The sequence below is a fragment of the Neophocaena asiaeorientalis genome, unplaced genomic scaffold, assembly GCF_003031525.2.
Source record: "Neophocaena asiaeorientalis asiaeorientalis breed wild unplaced genomic scaffold, Neophocaena_asiaeorientalis_V1.1 scaffold521, whole genome shotgun sequence".
NCBI lineage: Eukaryota > Metazoa > Chordata > Mammalia > Artiodactyla > Phocoenidae > Neophocaena > Neophocaena asiaeorientalis.
Window position 1 is genome coordinate 2,448,660 of NW_020174712.1, and position 12,113 is coordinate 2,460,772.

The 12,113-nt window shown below is 46.0% G+C and overlaps 1 protein-coding gene across 2 annotated transcripts in view; it reads right to left on the bottom strand.

Annotated features, from left to right (window-relative positions):
- The window catches only part of ACSL1 (acyl-CoA synthetase long chain family member 1), a 66,859-nt gene that overhangs the window by 30,921 nt on the left and 23,825 nt on the right, over positions 1 to 12,113 (bottom strand). The gene's annotated exons all lie outside the window — the stretch shown is intronic.

Genomic DNA, 12,113 nt, shown 5'->3' on the forward strand with positions numbered 1-12,113 from the left:
CCCAGTGGAATGTGCAGGAAATTGGCCGATAAGATTCAGTCAGGGAGGATCAAGGGTTTTTTCTTTCCTCTTTAATGCAGTTTATACAGTTTTAAAAAAAGAAAAGACTGTGAGTCAGTGGGTAGTGACCACCCTACCGTCAAATCGCGGTCACGAGGATATTTGGCAATGGCTATACAAGCAAAGGTTCCTCTAGAGGTCAGTCTCCCCACGTGGGCTGAGTTAGGAAATAAAAGTTCAGGTTCCCCTCAGGGGCAGTAAGGACAGGAAGACAGTGAACATCTGTGAATCGATGGTTCCCAGCACTAGAGCTCTTGCCAATATTTGAGAAAAAGGAACATTTGATGCTGAGACTCATTTTGCATCACTCCCATATTTAAATGCAAAAGCAGGGACTGCCCTGGTGGCGCAGTGGTTAAGAATCTGCCTGCCAATGCAGGGGACAAGGGTTCGAGCCCTGGTCCGGGAAGATCCCACATGCCGAGGAACTACTGAGCCTGTGCTTTAGAACCCATGAACCACAACTACTGAAGCCTGCGCACCTAGAGCCTGTGCTCCGCAACAAGAGAAGCCACCGCAATGAGAAGCCCACGCACCGCAACGAAGAGTAGCCCCTGCTCGCCGCAACTAGAGAAAGCCTGCACGCAGCAATGAAGACCCAATGCAGCCAAAAATAAATATAAATGAATGAATGAATGAATAAATGCAAAAGCAAATTATTACATCCTTGAGGATTTCTCAGGGATAGAAAGGCCTGAGCTTTACAAATTGTGGTCCCATTTATCTCCATCTAGAAAATGGCCCCAACAGTCAACCACCTATTATGTTACTACCATTTATTTCCTCTAAGGAGATGGATTGGGGGAGGGCAGGAAGTAGGAGGGAGGGAGGGAGGAGGGGAAGGAAGGGACAGCAGAGAGGGAGTGGGGAGAACCCAGTAACATCTAAAGAGGCCGCTGAAGACAGGGCTGGATTTTATGTAATCCACCTCTAGGGAGAAAAGCAGCAGGTGCAAACCACAGTTCTCGGGGGTAAAAATGACTTTTTTTTGCTCTTTCCAATATCGTCCATGTAAAATACACTCCTGCCAGCACGTAGATTTCACATGCATCTTACCTGTTCAGGCCACCATCACCTGCAGCCTTTTATAAAGGCACAAAGAGACTTTTCCATCCGGGGACCTAGAGGCTCTCTGGCCATCAGTTCTATCCAGCAACACGAGATCTTTGACAGAGCAAACTAGGGCCTTTATTCAAGACCAGCCAATAGGTGATGTTCCCAACCAGATTTTTTAGGATAATGAACAGGGTATTTTAAAAATACCTAGACTCCTCCATTATGTTGACATAAATGTAACCATGCAACCATGAACCCTCAGGTTTACTACTTGCGCTCACCATTTAACCAGCCAACTTCCTGAGATCCTTTACACACAGTGAGTGAAGAAGGGGCAGAAGCATCCGTCACAATCGGCGCTGGGTGTTCTCATCTGAGTGCGGGAGGTTTGGAAGGAAGTATTCACTTCGAAGATGAGAAAATGGACAAACAGACGGTGGGGAGACCTTCTCGTCTCAGTCCCACGTCTAAAATGCGGCAAAGCGAGCTTCAGACCAGCCTGTAGGACATCCGGGTTCAAACTCGCCCACACACGGTTCATCTCCACCTTGCAGGAGACAAGCCCAGATCCTGGTGGCCACCTGGGGGGGGTCTGGTTCTCTATCACTCTCCTCTAATCCTCAGGAGGCTTTCCTGTCCCCCCACCCCAGCTTCCTCTCCAGTTTTCAGCTTCCTGAGCGCCCCCTGTACCAACGGGAGGACCTGCCTAAGGGGTGGGGGAGGCCGACTCAGTACTTAGCAAACCAGTTCTGTGCCGCCAAACACAGGTCAATCTCGTCACCAGACAAAACTAGCCAACTGCAAGAGGGAAAAAGCTCCCTCCCACCTCCGTGGAAGGGGAGAGAGTTCAGAGGCACAAAATCCAAATTCCCACAAACACACACTGGTCCAGCAAAACAAGCCTGCCTGTAGCGTCTCCGAGTGCTGGCCACTGAGAACGTGCGAGGCACTAGCTCACAGGCGGAAGGAAACGCGTCTGTTCCTTACCCTTGCTCGGCCCTTTAGAGGCTGCTGTGAAGGCGGGGTTTTTGCCCAGAGGCTCAGAAGGCCTACATCTGCCATGTTTCATTTGATAGGAGTGGACCTTGCTTGGGGCGAGGCTAATTAATTAATTTACTTATTTAGTTATTTATTGGGCCGCATTGGGTCTTCGTTGCTGTGCGCGGGCTTTCTCTAGTTGCAGCGAGCGAGGGCTGCTCTTCGTTGTGGTGCGTGGCCTTCTCATTGCGGTGGCTTCTCTTGTTGCAGAGCACGGGCTCTAGGCATGTGGGCTTCAGTAGTTGCAGCACATGGGCTCAGTAGTTGTGGCTCGGGGGCTCTAGAGCTCAGGCTCAGTAGTTGTCACGCATGGGCTTAGCTGCTCCGCAGCATGTGGCATCTTCCCGGACCAGGGCTTAAACCCGTGTCCCCTCCATCCCACCCTCTGTGCCCCAACTGCTAGGACAACTGGCTGAAAATGCCCTCTGAAGTTGTGATGTTTCTGGAAAACCTGTGTGAAAATTCTCCGAATTTCACAGCAGCAAGGTCGCCAGTGGTGGGGCTAGAAAGGCACATCTCTGCCCACCTCTTTACCTGACCACATGCATAATCATATCACGGGGAAGAACAGGCCGTGGGGAACAGTGACAGAAGCTTGCAATTACAAATGGTAAGTAAGTGAGCGTTAATGCCTAATCACAGATCTGCACAAGGATCCCAGACAGATATGAAGCCAGAGCCTCCCACCAAGGATTCTTCCAACGTCTCACACGCTCTCCGAGTCGACTGTCCCCAGCCCAGGCTTCCCGGAGATGAGAACGAGGTTCACGTTTACGTTCACTTTTACACACGACTGCAGGAACAAGGCTGCCACCCCCCTTCCTCCTAGTGTGGACCTGGCTCAGACCGAGGCCTGAGGAGGCTAACGCCCCTCGCAGATGCCCTGCCAGTCTTCCGCACGCCCACAGGGCTGTGTCAGAGGAGTGAGTGATCCCGCCATCTGGCCGCACCTGCCCTTCCTGGACAGCCTTCCTCTTGCTCTGCCCCTGCAGCTTGCCCTCGGGCTCGTCCCGACGCTGCTGCCCTTCATCCTGCCTAATTCAACAGCCGCTTAAGCCCCTCCACTCAGGTCCAGAAGGGCATCGCCATCCTCGCTGTGTTTTTCCAGCTTTGCTGAGGTGTAATTGACAACACTGTAACATATCTACAGAGGACAACGTGACGTGATACACACACGCGTCGTGCAAGGATCCCCCCATCGAGTGAATTAACACATCCATCACCTCACATATTTACCCTTTTAAATCTTTTTTGGACACTTAAGTTCTACTCTCTCAGCAAATTTCAATTATACGATACAACATTATCAACTACAGTCACCATGTCAGACATCAGACCCTCAGACCTTATTCCTCTGACAGCTGAAAGTCTGGACCCTTTACCAACCTCTCCCTGTTTCCTCCACCCACCCAGCCCCTGGCAACCACCATTCTACTCACTGTTTCTAGGAGTTCAACTCTTTTCTTGGGAGGGCACCATCATCACCCCTTTTGTCTCCACAAGTCCAGGGTAAGAACTTCATAAAAGCTTTCAAACAACGACCTGCTCTCTTCTCGTGTGGAAACTGCTTTGCCAGTTTGCAAGGAGGTCTTTACACCCACACCCTGTGTTGAGCGTGACTCTGCCAGCCACGGGGGAAATCCTACTCAGTGACAGACTCCATAGGCACCTGCACACATGGACTAAGAATGCCAGTCCGTGTCACAGTGGGCACGTGAGCTGGGAGGCCAGAGGTTTGTCCAGATGAGCAATGGCATCAAGAAGGCATCCCTGGAGGAGGGGACTTTTGAATTCGAAAGCCTTGCTATTTACTGAGCACGTCTTCCACAGGCTGGATGTGCTACCTTTAGTTTGCTTCTTTCAAGTTCTTCCTGATAAAGAACTGTGGTTCTAGTTTTATGGCATGAAGACAAGTCACTCATGTGACTCTTAGTTTGAGGATGGCCATTGTCCTCTGCCAGGGCTGGAAGGAGTCCTTGGTGGTCCTTCCTGCTGGGCTGTACACTCCACAAGGGCAGCAGCCTCTTCCTGCCTGATCTGGGCACACCATGTATTTGCTGAATGAATGCCCATCTCATACCTACTCTGTGACTCAGGGAGGATCGAATCCAGAGTGTCACAGCCTCTATATTTGACTTTCAGCAGCACGGGATTAAAATGCTAAGGCAAGTTCCTCACCATATATATATCCCAACATATGAATGTTTAAATCTCAACCTTTCATGCAAAAGGGTCACCCAGCCAGCATGTGACCTGGATGTCATGAGGTTATCTGGGGTGGAAGTAAGTCATCCAACATGGAGGCAGGATGAGTTATACCCAGAGAACTGGTTCTACATATTAAAAGGTATGAACCCACACTAAGCCAAGCCCTGGTAAGAAGTCTAAACAGTGACTCTGTTAAAGACTGACTGGTTGAGTTACCAGAGGTACATTTTCAACTAAGTTGTGACAGTCTTAAAATGAAGCCTTTAAAACACTAAGGGGCTTCCCTGGTGGCGCAGTGGTTGAGTCCGCCTGCCGATGCAAGGGACATGGGTTCGTGCCCCGGTCCGGGAAGATCCCACATGCCACGGCACAGCTGGGCCCATGAGCCATGGCTGCTGAGCCTGCGCGTCCGGAGCCTGTGCTCTGCAACGGGAGAGGCCACAACAGTGAGAGGTCCGCGTACCGCAAAAAAAAAAAACAAAGAAAAACCAAAAAAACCAAAACGCTAAGGATTGGAAGGTATAAAAACGTTTTTACTCGCTACGATGTATTCCCTTCTCTAATTTTTAAGAACAAAACAAAACAGTTAACTTGAGTTTTCGTTTCAGTGCATTATAATCTCATGGTAGGTCTCAAAAATCTTTCCAACGTAATTTGAGAAGACCATCTCAATGCGTGTAAGACTTCTTTCATCAATTGGAGGAATTCACATACTCTTCCTGCCACCTCCTACCCGCAATGGCAATGGTTCTCATCTATACTTTGTAATGGTTTGTTGCCTAAACCCCTTAAACCCAGGCCCACGACCCCATGAGCACCGAGTTCTGCTCTAACCCCACCTATGTCCGACCCGGTCCAGGGAAGGCAGAAGCTCACCACAACTCGCGCAGGCTGCTGTCCAGATTCTGAGAGCGCTCTGCCCCTCCCCCGGCCCCCACCTCCACCTCATTCTTGACAGTTTCTGATCCTATTGATACATCCAACCTGTGTGGGGGACCCCAGACTCCATTTCTTACCCTACCTGTACCTTCTCCTCCTTCCATTACTACCTTTGGACTCATTTGCCTGTAACTCTGTTTTCAGAAGAGTCTGCCCCTGGGTTTAGAAACTCTAGCCACTGACTCGTCAAATTTACCTACGTACACGGATCCAAAGTTTCCTTATTATCCTGCTTTATCCTTTTCCCCCAACCAGAGTCCTAGTTATAGCACATAACTTTCAACTACCGTAATGAGGCAGCAGAACAGAGCTCCAGAACTTCCACTAACTGTATGGTATAATCTCACCTCTGTGGGCTCAGTTATTTTCTCGTGTATAAAATGTGAGGGTTCAAAGAGAAGACCTTCATGGAAGAAGAAACTAACATTTACTGAACACCTCTCTTGGGCCGAGTGGATGCTGCTTGCATCTGTGCAGTCTCTGAACACTGCAGGAGGGAAGGTCCCGTCACTTCTGTTCTCCAGATGAGGAATCTGAAGGTCAGGCTGGGTGAGCTGCCCAAGGCCGCCTGGTTCAAGCAGAGCGGTCAGGTCCAGCCTCGGCCACAGCTGCCCCTGTCCCTCTGGTCCCTTCCGGCTCCAAAATGCTCTCCTACGCCCCGTAACTGCAACTACCACGGCCTGGGCCCTGACCAATCCCAAAGGGTTTCTGGTCACTCCAGCAAAGATCACCTTCACGAGTGGGACATGAGGTCTCAATTCCAGAGAACAGGTTGAGACCAGCTAAAATTGGAAAACTTGCATATCACTTGTGAATGTGATTTAAAAGACAAAAACCAAAAAAACCCAGATATACACACAAAAACTTGCTTTCATCCCCTGCTCAAAGTTATGGAGCTACAGTAGAGAAACGCTGTGGAAGACAGAATTCTTCCCGGACACGCACTGTTGCAGGTTGGGAGCTGTACCTGCAGACAGAGGGTAACGGCTCTCTAAATAGGGTCTTGATCAAACCAGGCTCAAAAATTTATGAGAGACTTGGGATTCCGTTGCCAACTCCAGTTTCGCTGCCCTATTCTACAGCGTGTGTCTGTATCACCTTTCCTGCACAGGTCTACAGCACGGGTGCTAACATCCACTTTATTACCCTGATTTGTAAAAGGAAATTTTAGAAGCTTTAACTTATCCAGAACCTCTGTGCTGCTGCTTTATTTATTTATTTTCTTCCTTTTTTTTTTGGCCACACTGTGGGTCCTGCAGGATCTTAGTGCCGTGACCTGGGATGGAACCCACACTCCCTGCAGTGGAATCGTGGAGTCCTAACCACTGGACGGCCAGGGAAGTCCCCACTGTGCTGCTGCTTTAAAAGAAAAGTGTGACTGGGAAGCAGCCCGTGTGGGTAGTGATGAGATGCAGCCAAACCCAAAGGGCAGATTCCTCTCATTCTCACAGCCATGAAGAGTTTATGGGAAGAGGAGGGTGAAAAAACTGCCTATGCAAAATGGGAGGGGGGTGTGAAGGTGGGGATGGGCAAATGGTGCTTGCTTGGCTTCAAAGTGGGAACAAAGCAACAATGCTTTATTCGGCTGATCAGCCCCTTCAACAGTGCCAGCCAGACAGGCTCCTGATTAACACTTAATGAATTAAGTTACTCTTTCTGCCATGCAAGTCCATATGACGATGCTAGCTAGATAAAAGTATCTATGTTACTAAGTATCATAATCCCAAATTCAATATTTTAAGTTCTTTTTTAGATATGCAAAGCAAATTTTGTATCTCTTCCTAAGACCTACAAATTCTGAAAATCAGAGCTAAATCTATTCCTATAAGCAAGGAGAAAAATCAGGAAGCCATACCCCAGGTAATGGAATTAGAGATTTTAATTTTCTTTCTGCTTATCTGCAGTTTTAAATTGTTCTACAGAGAACATGTATGATTATTTTAATAAGGCTCAATGACTTTATGCTAAACTGGAACTTAAAAACCACATTGTAAGTGCCTCTCCAATTTCTCATACGATAAGAATTTGGCTTTTTAAATTTTTACAGTTACTGCTTAATTAAAAATATCTTAAATCTATACTGGCCAAGTACTCTTTTCAGAGTGATGGCAATGCTACGGTGAGACACCAGGTCCTCTGCCAGAAGAGAAGGGATGCCAAAAACTTCACACATATTAGAAAAAATTAACTTCTATTTACGTTGTGAAATACTAAGTTTACCTTCTAACTAGAAATAAAATGCAAAGCCAGCTTTCCTCAGTAGTAGTTCATTCTATTTTTACATTTTGGCATGAATTACACCGACATATCATTTTATATATTTTAAGAGTTTCACATTAATGAATCCAAGAAATTGTCTGAAATGAAACAAAGAACCGAAACCCTGTAAATAACAAAAAGGTATTAATTAGGCCAGGGCTTCATTTGGAAGGACACACTCTCCTGCTCGACCATCAGTCCAGGTCAGAGGAGGGCAGGGAGGGGGTGCGGGGCGACAATTCACTGCTACATCTAAAAGTACTTGAGGTGATTCTCTGTTTCCCAATGTTTTTCTTTTGCGAGTCATAAATTCTGAAAATGAATTCTGACCTGGGTAGGGGAAAGCAGGAAACTACAGAGAGTAGGTGAAGAGTCAAAGCACCAGGGCTTCGCTGGTGGCGCAGTGGTTGGGAGTCTGCCTGCCGATGCAGGGGACGTGGGTTCGTGCCCTGGTCCGGGAAGATCCCCCATGCCATGGAGCGGCTGGGCCCGTGAGCCATGGCCGCTGAGCCTGCGCGTCCGGAGCCTGTGCTCCGCAACGGGAGAGGCCACAACAGTGAGAGGCCCGCGTACCGCAAAAAATAAAAAAAAAAAGAGTCAAAGCACCAGTGAACACCTGGCTGCTTCATCTTTTCTATTAACCTTAAAAAGAGATTCTCAAGGGAAGGAAGGTAGAGCAGGAGCGCTGAGACCCTCCCTTTGGACTTCCCGATCACCTCCCCCCGCAGTAAGCCCGAATTACGGAACATCACTCTCTGCTTGGTTCTTAGAGCGATGAGAGCCTGACCTTTTGTTTGGCCAAGTTAAACACAACCATGGCACCCAACTCTACCTTACACATCTCTTTTTTTTTCCTGATTTTTTTTTTTACATCTTTATTGGAGTATAATTGCTTTACAATGGTGTGTTAGTTTCTGCTTTATAACAAAGTGAATCAGTTATACATATACATATGTTCCCATACCTCCTCCCTCTTACGTCTCCCTCCCTCCCACCCTCCCTATCCCACCTTACACACCTCTTGAATGTCCTTGATTCTTCACACCCATCCTAAATTCTGTGGCCACATTAACCCTGCAGGCTCCCAGTCCGGCCTCATCCTATTAGACCTCCCCAAGTCCCAACTCCCTCATGCGAGAGGCACCAGAATCACAACTAACTGCTGAACAATCGTCAACAGGAAGACACCGGAACTCACCAAAAAAAGATACGCCACATCCAAAGACAAAGGAGAAGCCCCAGTGAGATGGTAGGAGGGGCACAGTCACAATAAAATCAAATCCCATAACCGCTGCGTGGGTGACTCACAGACTGCAGAACACTTATACCACAGAAGTCCACCCACTGGAGTGAAGGCTCTGAGCCCCACGTCGGGCTTCCCAATCTGGGGGTCTGGCAATGGGAGGAGGAATTCCCAGAGAATCAGACTTTGAAGGCTAGTGGGATTTGATTGCAGGACTTCGACAGGACTGGGGGAAACAGAGACTCCACTCTTGGAGGGCACACACAAAGTAGTGTGTGGATTGGGAACAAGGGGAAGGAGCAGTGACCCCATGGGAGACTGAGACAGACCTACCTGCTAGTGTTGGAGGGTCTCCTGCAGAGGCGGGGGTGGTGGTGGTGGTGGTGGGGGTGGTGGCTGTGGCTCACCTCAGGGACAAGGACACTGCAGGCTCCAGTGCTGGGTTGCCTCAGGCCAAACAACTAACAGGGAGGGATCTCAGCCCCACCCATCACTAGACAAGCAGATTAAAGTTTTACTGAGCTCTGCCCACCAGAGCAACACCCAGCTCTACCCACCACCAGTCCCTCCCATCAGGAAACTTGCACAAGCCTCTTAGATAGACTCATCCACCAGAGGGCAGATAGCAGAAGCAAGAAGAACTACAATCCTGCAGCGTGTGGAACGAAAACCATATTCACAGAAAGATAGACAAGATGAAAAGGCAGAGGGCTATGTACCAGATGAAGGAACAAAATAAAACCCCAGAAAAACAACTAAATGAAGTAGAGATAAGCAACCTTCCAGAAAAAGAATTCAGAATAATGATAGTGAAGATGATCCAGGACCTCAGAAAAAGAATGGAGGCAAAGATTGAGAATATTCAAGAAATGTTTAACAAAGATCTAGAAGAATTAAAGAACAAACAAACAGAGATGAACGATACAATAACTAAAATGAAAAGTACGCTAGAAGGAATCAATACCAGAATAACGGACTCAGAAGAACGGATAAGTGACCTGGAAGACAGAATGGTGGAATTCACTGCTGAGGAACAGAATAAAGAAAAGAGAACAAAAAGAAATGAAGACAGCCTAAGAGACCTCTGGACATTAAACGCAACAACATTCGCATTATAGTGGTCCCAGAAGGAGAAGAAAAAGAGAAAGAACCTGAGAAAATATTTGCAGAGATTACGGTAAAAAAATTCCCCAACATGGGAAATAGCCACCCAAGTCCAGGAAGCGCAGAGGGTCCCAGGCAGGATAAAACCAAGGAGAAACATGCCAAGACACATAGTAATCAAACTGACAAAAATTAAAGACAAAAAAAATTATTAAAAGCAACAAGGGAAAAATGACAAATAACATACAAAAGCACTCCCACAAGGTTAACAGCTGCTTTCTCAGCAGAAACTCCACAAGCCAGAAGGGAGTGGCATGATATATTTAAAGTGATGAAAGGAAAGAACCTATAACCAAGATTACGCAGCAAGGGCCTCATTCAGATTTGACGGAGAAATCAAAAGCTTTCCAGACAAGCAAAAGCTAAGAGAATTCAGCACCACCAAACCAGCTCTACAACAAATGCTAAAGAAACTTCTCTAAGTGGGAAACACAAGAGAAGAAAAGGACCTACAAAAACAAACCCAGAACAATTCAGAAAATGGTAATTCAGAACACACATATCAATAATTACCTTAAATGTCAATGGATTAAATGCTCCAACCAAAAGAACAGGCTCATTGAATGGATACAAAAACAAGACCCGTATATAAGCCGTATACAGAGATGCACTTCAGACCTAGGGACACATACAGACTGAAAGTGAGGGGATGCAAAGAGATATTCCATGCAAATGGAAATCAAATGAAAGCTGGAGTAGCAATACTCATATCAGATAGAATAGACTCTAAAGGATGGTACAAGAGACAGGGAAGGACACTACATAATGATTAAGGGATCAATCCAAGAAGAAGATATAATAACAATTATAAATACATATGCACCCAACATAGGAGCACCTCAACACATAAGGCAAATGTTAACAGCTATAAAAGAGGAAATCAACAGTAACACAACAACAGTGGCGGATTTTAAAACCTCACTTACACCAATGGACAGATCATCCATACAGAAAATTAATAAGGAAACAAAAGCTTTAAATGACACTACAGACCAGATAGATTTAATTGATATTTATGCACCATTCCACCTGAAAACAGCAGATTACACTTTCTTCCCAAGTGTACACAGAACACTCTCCAGGATAGATCACATCTTGGGTCACAAGTCAAGCCTCGGTAAATTTAAGAAAACTGAAATCGTATCAAGCATTTTTTCCGACCACAACACTGAGATTAGAAGTAAATTACAGGGAGAAAAATGTAAAAAGCACGAACACATGGAGGCTAAACAATACATTACTAAATAACCAAGAGATCACTGAAGAAATCAAAGAGGAAATCAAAAACTACCTAGAGACAATGAAAACACGACCATCCAAAACCTATGGGATGAAGCAAAAGCAGTTCTAAGAGCAAAGTTTATAGCAATACAATCCTACCTCAAGAAACAAGAAAAACCTCAAAAAACTATCTAACCTTACACCTAAAGGAACCAGAGAAAGAAGAACAAACAAAACCCAAAGTTAGTAGATGGAAAGAAATCATAAAGATCAGAGCAGAAATAAATGAAATAGAAACAAAGAAAACAATAGCAAAGATCAATAAAACTAAAAGCTGGTTCTTTGAGAAGATAAACAAAATTGATAAACCATTAGCCAGACTCATCAAGAAAAAGAGGGAGAGGACTCAAATTAATCAAATTAGAAATGAAACAGGAGAAGTTGCAACAGACACCGCAGAAATTACAAAGCATCCTAAGAGACTACTACAAGCAACTCTATGCCAATAAAATGGACAACCTGGAAGAAATGGACAAATTCTTAGAAAAGCACAACCTTCCGAGACTGAACCAGGAAGAAATAGAAAATAAAAACAGACCAATCACAAGTAATGAAATTGAAACTGTGATTAAAAATTGTCCAACAAACAAAAGCCCAGGACCAGAGGGCCTCACAGGTGAATTCTATCAAACATTTAAAGAAGAGTTAACACCTATCCTTCTCAAACTTTTCCAAAAAATTGCAGAGGAAGGAACACTCCCAAACTCATTCTATGAGGCCACCATCACCCTGACACCAAAATCAGAGAAAGATACTACAAAATAAGAAAATTACAGACCAATATCACTAATGAATATAGATGCAAAAACCTACAACAAAATACTAGCAAACAGAATCCAACAACACGTTAAAAAGATCACACACC